This window comes from Melozone crissalis, unplaced genomic scaffold, assembly GCF_028551555.1.
Source record: "Melozone crissalis strain CALT ecotype California unplaced genomic scaffold, PUWL_Pcris_2 ptg000008l_1, whole genome shotgun sequence".
Classification (NCBI taxonomy): domain Eukaryota; kingdom Metazoa; phylum Chordata; class Aves; order Passeriformes; family Passerellidae; genus Melozone; species Melozone crissalis.
In genome coordinates, this window is record NW_026535786.1 from 8,550,164 (window position 1) to 8,568,597 (window position 18,434).

Genomic DNA, 18,434 nt, shown 5'->3' on the forward strand with positions numbered 1-18,434 from the left:
GAGTGTAAGACATCAGGGCAGACCAGCGCTCTAAATGTAGCCTAGGTATCCTCATCTTCCTTGTATACACAGGTGCTTTACAAGCAGTAACTCATACAGTGGTTTTCGACGGCATATATGTAACAATGCCATCATCTCCAGTTAAATGGTCTTTTTCCCATTAAAATAAAAAAAACCCATAATTTTTGAAAAAAATCATAATTTATGAAGCAAATTTGTCTTTTTAGCTAGTATGTATTCCTTTATTTTACTGCAGAGCGGCATTGGTTTGATTTATTCTGTGTACTACTGGGGTATTAAATGTCATTTCTAAGTGAAGCTCCAAAGTCCCAGGGAGTTTCTGGGCTGGCTCTGAGCCATCTGCCTTCAGAGACATGCAGTTCTCAAAGCCAGGGCTTCTCTCCTCAGCGCTTCTCGCTAAGTGGTGCCAGGTAACAGAAGCTGAAGCATGCTGTGGCCCCAAGACAACCTTGTGGCAGAGAGGGAAACTGGTACAAAACTGAGATGTGTGCCATTTTTTACACAGTTTTCACTTTTTTTACAGTTTCTGTGCCTGCTTTGAATGTAGCATCATCTTCTGGTGGAATTCTTTGAAGAGAGGTTTTACCAAGATAGGACAATAAAATTAATTGTGACAGGCTGTTATTTTGAATTAAGTCTCTTGTACCCAAGACTATGGTAGTCCATCTGGGGATCAGTAGTTCAGTATGCACATGACAGTATCAGGAGAAGGCTGATTACATTTCTTCTGCCTAATACTGCTGCCTGTCAGAGAGAAAACAAAATCCCAGTCTCCTTTATTCCCAAATGTTCCTACTTTATCCCAAACTGACTGGCAAAGTGCAAAAGCAAGCATCTCCTTTGCTCTCTAGGGACTAAACAGAATTTCTCCCTAGATGGCTCAATATTTCTTGTGTCTTTGGCACCTGGCTCTACATTTGTGAATTATGATACAATTTTTCACAATGTGTGACTAACTGAAAATCATTTGAAGCAAACAAATTATCAATTTTCATTTTGCTGGCAATTTGTTTTGTTAGGGTTTTACATTAAGTGTTTCAAGAATTGTCAATTTGTGTGGGGTTCTCCATTCTTAGTTTAATTGTCTTGGTATTGAATAATTTACTTTCTTACTCTTTTCTATGAACTACTTCAATATGTTTAAAAGCTGCAGCTTTTACTCTTGTTCACATTAAGACAATTTAATTACCTGACCTTTCTACTTTCCTTTAAGACAACAGAATTAAGTGTTGCAATTATTTAGGTTTTTCAAACATTTTCACAACCATGTATTGATTCCAATTAATGTTTCTTTCTGACTAGTTTTAGTTCATAGCAAATTGACCTCTACATTTAAGGTTTTTTTCTTCATTTATCTGAAAAGGCCACTCTACTCTTTTATGATTCTATGACTTATTTTTGTTTATTGTTATTTTTTTCCCTTTGTGAATCACCATCTTCTGAAAAAGTTCTCAGAAGAAAACTCTCTTGCTGATTTCAATGTATTGGAACTCTCTGGGGGAAAAAACCTGACAATTTTTCTTGAAGTTTCTGGGACATATCAGATCCATTAATTGAATATTGGCCTCATACATCTTTCCAAGATTGTTTTTCCCCAGTTTTACTAGTCTCTTAATCTCCATTCTTCTGTTTATTATTCTCCTTTACAGTAGCAACTGGAGCTTCATCAAATTGAAGGCCTCATTGTGTTAAGAATTTGAAATGCAGTGCAAAATATGTTCTTGGGCCAATATCTGTGATGTTAAAGGACACATCTACTGTGTAATGAACATACCCAATGCTGATTGTCATTAAGGTGGATTGTTCATCTCTAAGATACTCACATGGCTGTTACTACTTCATAATATTATCTGCAACTTATCAAATAATCTTTAATAATGTGAATATTGAAGAATTTCAACTACAAGCTTTAAATATTTCAATGCTTAGATGACTTTACTCTCATCAAACTGGCATAAAATCATTCAGGAAATCTGCATCAAAAGGGACTTGAACCTCAGCCAGAACTTCAAACTATTTAAATTATCTGTAGAATTTCCTGTGTGCCAATTAAATAATTTTTTAAAATTTTGTTGGATCAAATTCAGTAGATAGATGGAGCTATTATTTTTTCTCCCAAATTAAAATTTTTAATCTTACAATAAGTAAAAAATACCTTGCCAGGAATTATTAACATTTTACTGAGTACCAGTTGAAGAGTAATTTGAGATCCTTTTCTGCAATGAGTAAGCTGCAATGGATTTTTTTCATAAAGAGCAGCTAAACAACAGTTGGTTGAATTCTGAAAAAATAAATATCTAAAAAGAATGGCCATTCAAGATGTATGTGTGGGGAGAATATAGTATTTTCTGGAACTTAAGAGGATAGTTGTCTCATTCTTATTTTTATTTCTGCAATCTAAGTAAATTCTCAGCCTTCTTAGAAAAGATGACCAGATAATTTAATCCTAATGATAAATACCTTATCTATTGCTCAATAAATGATAAAAGCTGTGTCATGAATGTCATGAAATATACTAAATCAGGGGGTTTGCATATAATCTGGTGGAGAAGAATGTGTGTTTGGATGAGAAACATTGAAAAAGTATTTTTTCTAACAAGACTACTGCATCAGCTTCTAACTTGCAATCAAGTTCACCAATTGAAGGTGAGCATCTGCTCACCAGTTAGAATGAAAACTTTTAACAGGTGAAGTCTTTTCTTAGTTTTGCTGAATCTGACTGGGACATATTCCCAGGATACCAGGCACCCCATCAGGGCATGCCAGAGTCCAGGGTAAATGGCAGTGGCATGACAGTAACATTGTAAGGACAGAGAATGCTGCTGCTGCTAACAAGGATGCTCAGCTTCCTGCAATGATTGCTCTTGGTCATGCTTGAGAGAGTAAAGTGAAAGCTGAATACCTTCTGATTTAGATTTCAATTGCAAGGATCTGAAGGTTGGATAACTCAGTATAAAATGATGCTTTGGCATTGGGGTGATCCTGGAGGAACTTTCAAGGAGAGCTTAGCAGGTGCCTCAGGGAGACAGGGAATGAAAGAATTGATTGAAGGAAAATAAATTGTATGAAAAGCTATAAGGTGGGAACAGTTTTTTAATATAGATTGTGAGAGATGTAAAATTATTACTGCTTTCAATATAGTTTTTTGCCTATCTGTGATATTAATTGCAATAGAAATAAATAATTGGCTCATTTTCATCTGGGAAACAATGTGGGTGGTTTATCAGAAATTATTCCACTTCAAAAGCCATGGACTAAAGGAACTAAGCTGTAAGGTCAGAAAAAAAATCTTCCATGTAAAAACACCAAAACCAGGAATTTGCAGGGATAAGAGACAGTACTTTGCAGTGATCTGTATGTGGGAAATGGATGGTTTAATAGTGTTCAGCTGAATGGAGATATTGGAAGAAATTTTGACTGTGTTTTCAAAGTGTATTTTACTGTTGATTTTGGTACCATATCTACTGATACAGAAACAAAAGTACTCATTGTTATAGAAATTTAGCATGGGCCCACACCATTGCATTTAAGACACAGAAGTAAAATTAAAAACCACTTTAATTCTTTAAAATTCTCTAATATAAAATTTTTACCTGGTGACAATTACCCTCCTCTGAGAGTAATCAGGAAAAAAGGCTGTCTATATTCAATATAGAGATAAAATATATCTTACATGATATTTTCTTAATATTGCAGAGCAGATCTTTCAAACAATAGCAAAGACCCTTGACACTCAAATTGAGATACTGTTTTTCACTTCACCTTTAAACAGTATTTTAAATGGGGCAACAGCAGGACTCACGTGAGTACAAAGGTGTTTTCCTCACAGGAACATGCATTCTTCCAAATTATAACTGAGGGAAGATTGGCTGAGCCTCTATTTAAATTGACACATTTGATCATGTTATTTCTAAAGAGATTTTACTACTTGTCCATTTCTGAGGTGCCTTTGACTATATGTGGCCTTTTTATAATTACTTGTGGGAGAAGAATTTCTGTGCTACCTATATGAAGCTGAGACACAGAAATAGTCAGACTTGCCCAAGATTATACCACAACCAAATATGAAAGAAAATGATTCAACCTGCATGGCTTTCCATGTTTCTCTCTAAATACTAAGCCTCTTTTAGATACTGTGGACATTTTTAAGAGTAACACTAATACAGTCTTAACTCTTTGAAAATATTCCCTCTCAGTGTCTTTTATTTTATCCTGTCAAGGTTACTGTTATAGAATTTCTTCACTGTATTAAAAAAAAATGAAAATAAAAAAGCCTGCTGCTTCCAAAAACAGTAGGGATGGGTTATTTGACAAATGAATCCTGTCCATATGGTGGTCAGAGAAATTATCTTAAATGCAGAGACAAGAATGAACTTTTCAAACCAGGCATTTATACAAAAACATCTAAATCAGTCAGCTGTAAAATGATTGTAAAGGAAAGCAGCTTAACATTCTGTTAGGCAAATGTCTTATTGACCACAGCCACAGATGCTGTGTTATTTCTGATGTTCAGGAAGGCTGGAGTCACTGGAGCTTTCCTCCAGTGTTAGAAGCATCCTGATGCTCTGATTCTTCCAACCCTTATGTATATGTATATTGAAGGAGCGTGTCCTTGCTTACATAAGGTGAAGGAGTTTTATAAGCTCTCTCCCTGGCAGATTTCCAAGTTGAAGCACCTGCAGCAAATAAAGCAGATGTCCCAAATACTTACCAGTGCATTGAATTGTTTTAATGTCCCTGGGTAAGTTTTTGGCTCAAGTCTGACTGATTTTAGAATAGTCTGCAAGTTAACTCCTCAGGTTCAATGTACAAAGCATTTACCAGGCAATTCTGAGAACAGATCTGAGTATTGAGGTATAATCGAGCAAGTAATTTGAATCTTTTGCCTTATCTAACAGAGCCTTGATTGTCTTCAAAAGAAGAGACTATCTGCTAAGGTAATTTAAATCACTAGTTCTAGGATGATTATTCCCAAACAGGGAAAATGGACAACCATGAAAAAAAAAACCAAACAAAATCAAACAAAAACCAAAAGCAAAACCAACCAAACAAAAATACTAAAATAGCAAAAAAGATGACAATAAACTAAAATGAAATAGCAGAGATATTTGTGTGTTAATGAAAGTCCTCTCTAAAAGGATGCAAACTCAAACAGTGAAGAAGACACAGTTTGAATGCAGCAGAAAATAGTACCAAAATATTAAACTGTGGAAACATAAAACAATTTTAATTCCTAAACCAGAATTGGTTGCCACTTCTAATGTGAATTTTTCAGCTCTTTGGAGCCAGCATAAATTCTTCAGGTTGCTGTTGTTTCATGGGGTGTTTGCTGTTGTAAGGAATGGCAAAGTTTAATGCAACAAGTTGTGGTCAAAGTGTTGTTAAATTGTTGGTGTAGGTGCATACAAGTAGTTTTGCTAAAAGTGCTGAGAATGTGACCGTGAGCCCTCTCCTCTGTGAAGTCTTAGAAAATGGAAATACTCTATCCAATGCTGCTAGAACAGGGCTTGCACCTATGGAAATCAGGATACACCACTGTTGCCTCAAGATGCTGCTCAGAGCAGTTTGCTATTTTTCTATTAATTGCACTGAGAGACAATGGAACTTTCTTAGGAAGATTCCATTTATCACTCTTATCTTAAATGCAGATACTGTGATAAGTGTATGTACATATAAAAATTCAAGCTACCACTCCGTATGAACTTCCATCATGCCCATCCTTTCCACTGGCAAAGGGCGGCCAACTTCTCCAGAGCAGAAAAGGAAAAATGTGCCACTGCCTAAAAAAGGGAGAAGGGTTGAAAGCAGTTTATGCTGTTGATTGGTTTGGGCCATAATTTGGTTTTCTGTCAAAGAGTCAGAGTGCCAGTCATCGGAAATGATGAGCAATCTTAAACTGATTGTAAATTGCATCTGACTGATTGGCAAAGTAGTCAGCTGAAGCTGAGGAAATCAACACTGGGCATGCAGAGCTCTTTCTCCTGCCAACAGGTCATGCAGCTGCAGCAAGTTCAACAAAATGGCAGATCTTTCAGTGCACAAAAGAGCACAAACTTGACAGTCCAACCCCATGCAAACACTTCACTGAAGTATCATTGGGTGTTTTGTTTCCCCTGTGACTTGCTCTTGGCCACTATCCATCCACTCAGAGCCTCTTCAAATGACTGCTTGTGCACTTTATACAGCAATTTGGTTTTATTGGACAATCATTACAGTGCTCAGTTTCTGTGTAAAATTGCTCTGTACTTATTAGGAGAGATGTTGGCACTCGAATTGCACTTTTTTTTCTCAAGACATTTGCCTGTTTTTTTCCCTTGCCCTTTGAGTGAGCATTAATGTGGATGAAAAGCACAGGCTCCTGGAAAATTATTAGGAGAGAGTTCCTTGTCAGACTAATTATTTCACTGTGTTGGTTTTGATTTCCTGCACATAGCTGGTTAAACATGAATAGACTTGATGAAGGAATCATATTGATAAGTTAAGCTTAGCATGGGCAGTATACATGGATAAAAATATATAATATCTACATTATATAAAATGCATATTGACATCACACAATTTTGTGGAGGGCCTTCCTAGACAATGTGAATCTTTTATAATAATCACTAAATTAAAATTTGTGGAAGCTTGGACTGTAGAGTTGCTGAAATGTTAGTTGTGCCAGCTAACATGAAAATCTTCCCTCCTCCCAAAACTGGAAAAGAAGGGAAATCATTGATCTCTTAGAATAAGATCACGGGAGCCATTTCCTGAATCTCAGCTATTTAGATTTTTTTGTGTGTGTGGGTGTGCAGGTTTTATTTGATGTTGCTGCAATTATTTAAGGAGGAAGTGGCAGAAAATAAGTACCAGATAGAAAACATTGGCAGTGATAAAAGGATCTGCAACTGAGCTATTCGTGGTGCAAAACTGCAAACTCTACCCACACTGCTCCTTGTGGAGCATGAACTGTGCACTGACCCAATAGAGCACCCTGAATCCCCTTCAGGTCCTAGGAAGTGCATTCAGACGGAATATTTTTATACTTTTTTTCAACTCAAAATGCACTCCAAAAATGTTAAGACCTCTTTTATAACTTGCTAGAAGTGCCAGACGTGGCAAAAGCCAAATGCATATATTGTATGCTTTGAATGGGCAGCAGGTGAACGGGATGGTTGAGAGGAGAGAGAGCCATGGAGCACTCCCTAGGAGTGTGAGAGGGAAAGAGGAGTATGTGAAACACTTCTCCTTACTCTATCATCAGAGGAAACTATTTGGTTCCTTTAAAAGCTGAGCCTGAGAGATAACAAAAATGCATTGACTGATGTCCAGGTTGCCATCCATTTGCCAGCCTTTGTTTTCATTAGCACAACAAAAGTAGATCAAGTAGACTGAAGAACGTGGTGCCAACTATTGTATGTTCTTCAGATATTTGAGTCTTTTACCCTAGATTACCTCTAGCCTGATCTGAGGGCAAAATATCCCCTATAAACATGTAGCCTGGAGCTGCCCAAACTATAGTTATGTCCCTGAATATCTTCTCTGTGAACAAGAGATCTTTCAGTAGATCATCCTCAGAAGCACCATGCTGCCTTTTCATCTGCTTTACAGGAAGTGATGACAGGAGTTTGGGTGGTAGGGTCTTGTTTTATTTTGTTTTGTTTTTCATGGTGTCAGCCCCTTTGGAAGCTAGAACCAAGCTTAATTTCTTCTCTCAGGTGACATCAAGAGGTTTTTTTTGTTCTGTGTCCTACCTGTCCTGTTCTTCCTGCTTCATGAGCAATACAGTGGCACTGTCGTCCAGTTCCCCTCTCCTGCCAAGTTCCTGGTGCGGTCATTGGACTCAGGCAGGTGTAGCAGGGAGGAGTAATTAGTATGTCTGCAGAATATGGCTTAGAGGGAACTCTTTATGACCTGTTACCAGTGTTCCCAAAATTATAGCTTGTATTCTTCCCCTTTTTTAATAGCACTACTCTGTCTCAGTCAGAGGAAATTTATGAATGTAGCAGGAGAACTCAGATTAGTGGAGTTGTTGTGTCCTCAGAGCAGAACTGAAAGGTGCAGAGAGTTGAGGTCCCCTGCTATCAGCTGTCCCCACACTTTGCAATGGCTGAGCAAATTTTTGGGAGACCATGCTTGATCATTATTTTCCTTTATTCCCAAGTTGCTCTCTCTGACTCCAACTGGTCAATGATTAGCTAGTTTGAGCTGTGGGACATGTTGGCTGTGGTCAGGATGATTGAGGTCTCCTTAGCCATCATCCAAACATTACCCCTTTGATTGCTAGCATCCCCCTTCCTCTTATATGCAGCCATCTAGCCCTTGCTTTGTGTCCGTTCCTGAGTCTATGAGCAGTGCTTGGGATGGTCTTCCCTACAATCCAGTGTCGTTATGACTTCATTTCGGTGCAAGCCTTGAGTTCTGGTTTCACCCCAGGCAACAGCCAAGTCCCATACAGGCACCTCACTCATTCCCCCACCAGCAGGATCCAGGAGAGAATCAAGTGTAAAAGCTAGAAAATGTGAGGATTGGCAAAAAACCAGTTTAATAGGGAAAGAAAAGCCACACATAAAAACAAAGCTAAACAAGGAACAGATTCGCAGCTTCCCATGGTTAGGCAGGTGTTCAGACATCTCCAAGAGAGCAGGGCCCCATCAGACGTAACGATTACTTGGGAAGACAAGTGCCATCATCATAAAAATCCCCCCCTTCTTCCTTCTAGCCTCCACTTTATACACTGAATGTGTTGCCATATGCTCTGGAATATCCCTTTGGTCATTTGGGGTCATCTGTCCTGGCTGTGTCTCCTCTCAATGTCCCATGCACCCCCAGTCCCCTCACCAGCATGTCAGTATGGAAAGCAGAAAAGGCCTCGGCTCTGTATTAGCCCTGCCCATTAATAACAAAAACATCTCTGCATTATCAGCCTTGTGTTCAGCACAAACACAGCCCCATAGCATCCAATGTGAAGAAAATTAATTCTACCTCAGCAAAAACAAGCACAGCTTGGTGAAACATTTCGGCAGCCTTAGAGATATCTGGGGAAATTTTGTAGGAGAAAATGCAATGTCTGATTCCTCTTAACTCCAGCCTGTAGGAAATGCTTATTTCCATGCCAGGAAAGAGCCTTTGTAGCATTTGGATATCTGTTTGTATTGCCAGAAAGGTTTTTTATTGTGCTGCTGGGTAATGCTATCATATGAACAAAGGAGTGCATACACATTGTTTTGGATTCCATGTGGAAACCTGTTACTGATAAGCTCACTGCAGCAGGTGCTTAGTCACCTCTGTCACAAATGCCCTCTGAGTAGAGGATGTTGGCTGTGCCCTGCAAAACCTCTGTGAGATTATAGAGTGATTGTTTTCAAACTAACTGAAACAGCAAAGACCAATTTTTTCAGCAACTTCATGAATAATGCTCATCACAGTTCCCAAAAGTTGCCAGCTAATACCTATGCCATCTTTGGACTCAATGCAGAGGGAAATGATCACTAGGCTTCCACTGAGGAGAAAGAAGAAGTTTTGGTGGGATGGAAGGTGATGCTGAAGGGATAAAAAGCAATAGGATGTCTGTCTATCTATCTATCTATCTATCTATCTATCTATCTATGTATCTATCTAGATATCTCTTTAACTTTCCCTTAACTTTTAGAGGGACTAGGTCCATAAAGTATTTTGGGCCAGTGTGGTTATGCAGAACATGTCTTCCCCTGCTGCTTGTGCCCTTATTGACTTTGCTACATGCTGCTGGGCTGCATTTCCTGCTTCAGTGCCTCTCAGGATATCTCCCAGCTGAACAATGGATGACAGAGAAAGGTAGCTCATGGCTTCAATGGAGAGTTTTGTGGGTTAGAGTAGGACAGGAAAGTTTTGCTAGCTTTTCACTCCTTCAGATGACAGTGGGGTTAGCAGGGGCTATGGGTGAGTGGAAGATTGATGAGTCCTGTCTTAGTTGCTGACAGAGCTCACTGTGAGGCTGAATAAAGGGAGATAGTGATGTTTTATGAGGTCCCATAGGACAAAATCCAGCCTCCTTCCCTTTGTCCAAGGAGACTTTCTCCTTTCACAGTCAAAGGACTTCCACGGTCTCTCATCATCATCATATTACTACTTCAGATCTGATTAAAAAAATCTGTCCTGAACTAATGCCTATGTTTTGACTGAAACACACAATCCAAATTCTGCAACTCCCCAGCCCCAAGTTCCCTAGCATGAAAGGACTTCGTAGCCCATATATTTCATATGTGTGCTTATACTTCTTGTGAATATATTTTTGTCTGTTTTGTCATGTGCTTTTGAGAAAAGAATGTACTTCTGAGAGAAAATGAGCTCTGTGAAAAAAAGCATAGAAAAAAACTTCTTGTATTCAAAACTAGGGATGAATAGAGCCTGATCAGACCTGATATGTTCAGAGATAATCATGATTTTGCAACACATTTCGCTGTGTTAGACAAGTTGAATATTTTTCGGGCATGATAGAGGCCTTTGCATAATTAAAGTGTCTCTACAATGTGTAGGTCTGATGAGAGCTTGTTACAGATTACAAGCTTGCTGCTTTTTCCCCACTCCCACCTAATTTGAATCTTCATTTACCTTAATAAGCTGGGGGAAGGAATGCCAGCTTTCCTCCAATCTTCTATGTTTATGGCAGAGTACATTTTTCTTTGGGACAGGGGAAATCTTTTCACCATTTTAGGAGAATTGAGATTATTAAACCTGGAGAAGAGAAGGCTTTGAGAACACATTAGGGCACCTTCCAGTATCTAAAGGGGCTTCAAGAGGGTTCAAGTGCATGAAGAGACAGAGCAAGGGGGAATGGCTTCAAACTGACAGACAGCAGGGTTAATTTAGATATTAGGGAGAAATTCTTCACCCTGAGAGTGGTGATGTGCTGGCAGAAGTTGTGCAGAGAAGCTGTGGATGCCCCTACCCCTGGAAGAGTTCAAGGAAAGGTTGGGGGTTTTGACCAACATGATTTAATGGAAGGTGTCCCTGACCATGGTAAGGGGATTGTATGATCTTTAAGGCCCCTTCCAACCTAAACCCAGCCATTCTGTGATTCTGTGATCCTTGAAGTCCCATCTTCGCTGACATCTGGACATTCCATGAAAAAAGGACCACTGCTGCCTTTCTTTGTTGTATTGATCTTTCTGAGGCAGGTGTGCTTAAAGACAGCCTGGAGTAATACTCATGCATACCTGAAAAAACATTTTTATCCCAGGATTCAGAGACATGCTTGAGATTTGAACACTCTTTAATGGCATAAACATGATTATAAATAATTGTTAATATAAAATTAATACATTTATAATGCATAAGCTGTAATAAATCTAGTTAGCTAGTTATTTTCTATTTTAATTGCTTGTCATAATAACAATTTTTTCCGCAGAAGGAAGATCCCAAGACTTATTGAACCATTTACTTATATGGACCTTGCTGGGAGATTTCTAGGCAGACATGGGGAAGTCAAACATCTCATTTATGATTGCAATAGGTCAAAAGACATAGAAAGAGGTAATTGAGGCTGCCCCATTTCCAGCCCTGAACATCAGATTACACTTTATTCTCTTCAGCTTTGCAAAACAACCCAGCAGCACAGTGATATTACAATCCTGTGTCAAATTATCTTTGCATTTCATCCTTTCAAAACAAATTTGGCCCAGTTGATTGCATTTAAATGAGAATTTTGTTGGGGATATTTTTTACTACAAAAGAATGATTTTGCATAATAGACAGGATGTGTTTCTAAGAGATGTCAGATTTTTTTTGTATTTACATAGGTAAATGAAAATGTGAGTTTGATTTAAGCAATTGAAAGCGTTACATCTTCTGTACATACTTTCTGATTTTGAAGGAATAATTATTGGTTAAAAAGTATAATTTGGAAGTTACCATTATAAAGAAGCAGTGCCTCCAGTGCCAGGAGCTAGGTAACTGTGCAGGCTGATAGCTTCTGAAACTGGAGAAAATACCATTTTGGTGCAACATTTCTGCCTCATGTTCAGGGTAAATTTTGTTCCATTGTATGAAATTTACTTCCACTTAGGTGTGAGTTCTTCAGGGCTGCACAGTTTACTAGCCTTTCTTCTTCCCTTTTTCCCCTCTGAAAAGAAGTCTACAGTGGAAAGAACATGTTCCCAGCCACTGAGATTTTTTTCCTGTCTCATGCTAGAGAAACTGTCGCCTTCATGGTATCTCATGCACAATCAGCTGATGTGGAAGGGGCTGTAGGACATGGCTCTCCCTTGCTGTTATAGTCACTAATGTGTCAGAGGCAATGGTCTGCCTCACTAGTCTGGCCTTACTGCTGCAAGGCTGAGGAGTCTTGACACTCTGACATTGCATTCTAACCCTGGGAATATCATAACAGAGATTGTAAGTAGCGAAATTTTTCCACACAGTTGCCAATTTTAAGTAAACTATTTTAGGTAGCTGCCTTGTCATTGCAGAATGGTTGTTTTGTCCAACCCATCCTGTCCCTGTGCTCACAGGTGGAGCCACCCAAAGCTGGTTGCCCAAGACCATGACTAGACAATTTTTGAATACTTCCATTGACCCTTATACTCCAATAGTCCACAACCTCCCTAGGCAACCTACCTAAGTCATTAACATGAGCAGATGTAAAGAGATGAAATGGATGTTAACATGATTGAGCCTTCCGAGACTTTCCAGTGAGCTCTCTTTGGACCAGGAAGGATTAAAGATATGAACAGTAGTAAAAACCAAATAAACTCTGCTTCAGACACTGTGCTATGTCTCTTGAGGTGATAATGGTCTTCCCACTGAATTCACCCCCACATGCTGAAGTAGGGATGGTGCTTTCCATCAGCACCATTTGCTGAAACTCCTCCATCTCACACCCCTGTGGTCTGCTTGCCAACACCAATACATCCTCAGTGAAGTCACAACTTCCACACAGAAAGTTGTCTATGCCAGGAACAAAATTCTCATTCCTCTCTAGCATCACATCTGTCATTCTGGTAGCTTATCCTTAGAAGTCTGGGGAATTACCATTTGTATGAAGTTTAATGAAGAAAATTTCCAGATTCTTCACCTGGTATGGGGCAACCCTGGATGTATGGACAGCCTGGGGAATGAAATTCTGGAGAGCAGTGCCATGGAAAGGGACCTGGTGGTCCTGATGGACAGCAAGTTGAATGTGAGCCAGCAGTGCCTTGGCAGCCAGAAGGTGCAACCGTGCCCTGAGGAGCATCAGGCATTGCCAACTGGGCAAGGGAGGGGATTGTCCTGCTCTGCTCTGCTCTGCTCTGCTCTGGGGCAGCCTCACCTTGAGGGCTGGGGGCAGTTTTGGGCACTAAATATAAGAAAGATATAAAGCTATTAGAGAGTGTCCAAAGGAGAGCTATGAAGAGGGTGAAGGGTCTAGAGGGGAAGCCTGATAAGAAGTGGCTGAGGTCATTGGTCTGTTCCACCTGGGAAAGAGCAGACTGAGGGGGGGGGGATCTCATTGCAATCTGCAAATTATTCATGAGAGGAAGAGGAGGGGCAGGCACAGATCTCTGTGGAGACCAGTGACAGGACACAAGGGAATGGCCCAAAGTTCTGTCTGGGGAAGTTTAGGCTGTATATTTAGGCTGTATATAAAAGTTCTTCACCCAGAGAGGCATTGGACAATGCAACGGGCTCCCAGGGAAGTGCTCACAGCAGGAAGCCTGGCAGAGTTCAGGAAGCATTTGTACAATGCTCTTGGGCACATGGTGTGACTCTTGGGGTGTCCTGTGCAGGGCCAGGAGCTGGACTCCATGATCCTTGTGGGTGCCTTCCACTCTGTGATTCCATGGCAAGACTACTTTCAGGAATAAGGCCAAAGACCAGCATTTCAGGTTACTCAAGGACAAGAGCACTGTGAAAACTTGCCAGCTGATTAACTCTACTGGAGTGATGCACAGTGGACTCCTACAAAGTTAAAGTCAGCATGATGTAGAGGCATGCCAATTTACTAAGTGTTTCACTGTCCAAAGGTCCTACTAATCCTCAGGGATCTGGATTTCGTTGTTGCTTTTGGCCAAGCAGTTGTATCATGACAGCTGTCTAACAAATGCATAGATTGTGAATGGCAATGTTTAGCCCTAAAAGGGCAAAACTTCAGTTCTGCATCTCCTGGATGCTTTCTGACTCAAAAATTTCTATTGAACAAGAAGAGTTACAGAAAAAGAATTATTTGGGAAAAGCTACACTAAAATTAATTTGTATGTGAAGCACTACTCCTGGAACTGCTGGACCATGGAAATATCAGCAACAAGAAAAATCAGGAGAGGTTATTAAGACTGCGCTCATCTTGCCCATGTTAGCTCTCGGTGCAAGAAGTCTCAGGTGTAAGTGCAGAACAGAAGTTGTCTTTTTCTGAACTATACCATGCAGCATATCAGAACTGCATGGCCTGGAGGTTAGATCAGGACAGATTTACTGCCAGCCAGCTGAGCGATGTACAAATGTCAGCCCATTAAGCTGAAAGAGGATGGCTGTGGAAATTTTTAAGGCTGGGTTTCTGTATCTCTAACACCTGCACTCTCCATTAATTATAAAATTTATGACAGAAAGTGCTGCTTCTGAAGTTATTCGTATCTCTATGCTACATGAGCAGTTGAAAGTTTGAGAGTGAGACTTAATAGGAGATTATTAGGTTCTGCATAATTCCACCAAAATGAGATCATTTTACATCTTGTTCACAGGGCAATATATTTGCAATGTACAGTACCAAAATTAGAAGTCTATCATCTACTGTGGTGAAATATGCTGTAGCTTTTCGTGAGAGCTTAGTGCAAGTCATAAGGTATGAAACCTATGGTTCATCTCGTCTACATTTCTTCAACAGTAGCTGCAGAGAAGTAGCTACAAAATTTAAAACAATACACACCAACTAAGTGCAGGAGAAGATAAAAGAGCCTGCTTAATTCTGAAAGACTTGCTATTAATGGCTGAAAGACACTGGTTCAAATTATGGGGTTTTATGTCTCTACCCAAAACTTGAATCATTAAGTCAGTAGTGTTGCTAGTCATATAACTGTCCAGTCTTCCCTTTGTATCATGCAGCTGTGTATTGCACAGCCTAATTATCCATTGTCTAGAAATAATCAGCAATTGTCCCTTCTTGTTTGATTGAAGGCCTCTTTTATGCCAGGAGGAATATTAGTCCCTATTCCTCCTGCCACACAGCATTTGTTTTTTAACACTTTATTATGTCCCCTCTCGCTTGTTTAATTTCTCGAGGAAATCACGCTATTCTTTGCAATCTCTATTCATGGAGGAGGGTTTTATTTCATCTCCTAATCATTCTCATTATCATTCTTGTAGAAACTCCCCCCCCTTCTGTTTCTCTGTGTCCTTCAATTATACTTCCTCCTCTCTTAGTAATTCTGCATAAACAGATTACTTCTGACATCAGATGCTCAGTTGTCAGTGCACAGCAGTATCCACTCCATTCACTCAAAACATTTATCAGATATTATGACCATCTGGCTCACTGGCCAGGCCATCAACAAGAGGCAAAATGACTCTAAGAAGCAGGAAAAAATTACAAAAACAGGATCATCACCACCCAACCACTTTAACCATGTTCTCCCATTAAGACTGAAGTGATGGACTGGGGGCTGCTCAGCCATGTCTGATGCAATACTTCAAAGGCACCTCCCTTGATTGTGCTAGTCAGTGTTTGCTCTGGAAAGGCTATGGTAGCACTGAGGGTTTCCATATAACCCAAAATAATGTGTGCTGAAGAGCTGACACATCCAGGGCAATCAAGACTGACAGTTGCTGGACAGTTCCCTACACCTGGAGATACCCAATCTTCTTGCTCACTAGAATTGGGAAAATACATTGTAAATTATCTGTTTGGGTATTTTGATGGGAAGAAGTTTGGCCATTCTCACAAGAGTCATGGGAAAAGGAGCTTGGGCATATTTTTTCATTGCCCAGGTTTTCACACCTCCATGTGGCTCCATCTATAATTTTGTCTAGTCCAATTAATAGTCATTGTAAGAAAAGTTGAAGTAAGAATAAGTACCTTTTCTCAGTGCAGACAGTGGCTGAATTGAGGGTGATTTTATAAAAGCTTATAGAACTTTGAGTAACAAATATGAAGAAAAAATATGTGGACATAAGACATGATAAAAATTTAACTATATTTTTTCCCAATTTATTGAGAAAAATGTAAATCGTGAAAAAGAATTCAAATAATCTTTGGTTTTATGACTCACTGCAATTGTCTAGTAGGCAATATATAAAAAAAGAGTTAAAAATGCTTTTAATTGTTTTTCTGCTGTTCCAACAAAGTGACAAAAAAGCCATAAAATATTTTATTACTGTACAAAAGACTATGGAAAAATAAGGGGTTTTTTTTACAGGATGCTATTCATTCTGTTTTAAAATTTTCATTGTATTCATTTTTTGGTTTTATTTTTCATGGTTAACAAAATCAATCAGAATCATTCCCATTAAGGAATGATGTTCATTTCCCATACATGTTAACAAAATGTAGGTGTTGATGGAATGTTTCTAGGAGTAAAATGCTGAATTTGAACTGGTTGTGACTTAACATTTATTTTGTTGCTTATATCTCACTGTGTTCTTCTCTCTATGATCTCATCAAACTTTATGTTTTTAAACACGATAAGTCCTTCATGGGTTAAAGTAAAAGCTTAGTTGAAAAAGACTCAATCCAAGAAAATTTTACGTCTTATATATGTTCCCATGATCACATACTTCCATAGAAAGTTCTGTTTTCATAACAAATACTTCTGACCTTCAAAAAGCCAAGAAACATCATAACAAAAACTTTTTATGTTTCCCTCAGAAACAAAAACCTGTTAAAATACTCTTCATACATTTAAATACTATTTAGTAATATCCAAAGGGTTTTTGAATCTTTTTGAATCAAATGACATTCTCTTTTATATCACTAAATTAATCCATTTTCCCTTAATAATTATGCAGGTTTTTTCATAGTATCACATTTAAAGAGGACCTTTCTGTATCATTGCATGGAAGTTTGAATATCATTTATTACTACCTTACATTCTCAGATTTTGGCTTTGTGTAAAGCTCAAAATATTTTAAAAACACTAAATATTGTAGTGGAAAGCACTTAATAGTTGGTGATTTTATTTTATGAATTGTGATAACTTCTACTGCCTTGCACCCATTTTTTCTTCTCTCCTGTCTTTGCCTTACTATGCTGCAATTAATATCTTCTAATCAGTAGAGTACTATGCGGGCAGAGGAGTCTTCATAACATACAGACTTAAGGCTGGCTGGAGCTAAACAATTAATCTTCTTTCAGTGAGTACATAAAAGTTGAAATTCTGGCTTTAAATGTAAGGAATTCTGTCAGAATAATCTGTCCACGTACTTCATAGATTTTAATCTGGAAGTTCTTGATAGACATATCCCTGAGAAAGGGGTCTAATTGATCTAAAATCAATCTCAAGACTCAAGGGACCAAGAAGGCACCACTTCTGACTAAGCTATTTTCCTCTTTAATTATCATCAATTTTACATTACTAAGATTTATTCATAATTTGAATATGTTTTAGCTTCAAAATCAGCATTTTCAATACTTCTAATTTTGGGGATTATTTTTCTTTGGGGTTTTTTTGTATATTAAAGACTCTTTACCATAGGATAGAAAAGTGTATCCCCAGAAAGTAATTTATGCATGTTATAAATTTATATTTACTTCTGCATAATTTTGGTAAATATTTACTCTACATAGTGATATACATAACTTACCAAATACTAGGAACCACCTTATTTAAGGACCAGTCTTCCATATTTTCCTTAGATGAGTGTTTGAATCTTAAGGGATTCAGCTGAACATATGTTATCCTGGTGCTATTTATGATTGTTATAGTCCATGTGAGAAAATATTTTCCTGGGAAAATAAATAAATTAAACAATCCTATGAAATCCTATTAATCTGGAAGGAGCACAGAGAGCACCTAAATCAATTTTTCATTTTAGAAATAGCTTAATAGAAAATAAGCTCTATAATAACGTTCATGAACTCAGGCCTATGCCCAGAGAAAGGCAGCACCAAACATTTAGCATAAACTTTACTGTAAATTATGAACTGCAGAATGAAAGATCCATTTAGGTTGGAAAAAGTCCTTAAGAGGATCGAATCCCATCATTAACCCAGCACTGCCAAGTTCACACACAGCTACTGGCTGTAACTCCATTCACCACCACTCTCTGGGCCTGAACAGTTTTTACCCATCAAAGAGTGCAGCTGCTCAGTTTCTTTGTCACTGAGCAGCCACTTTGTGCAGCAGAAAGAGAAAAATAGAAAATGGTGTCTAAAGCTTTACTAAAGTCCAGACAACTGAACTTTCCTTCAGTTGTCTAGCCCAGCTTAAGTCTGCTCTTGATTTCTGTAAAATTTAGGTTCCAGTTTTAAATCCATTTTAATGGATTTA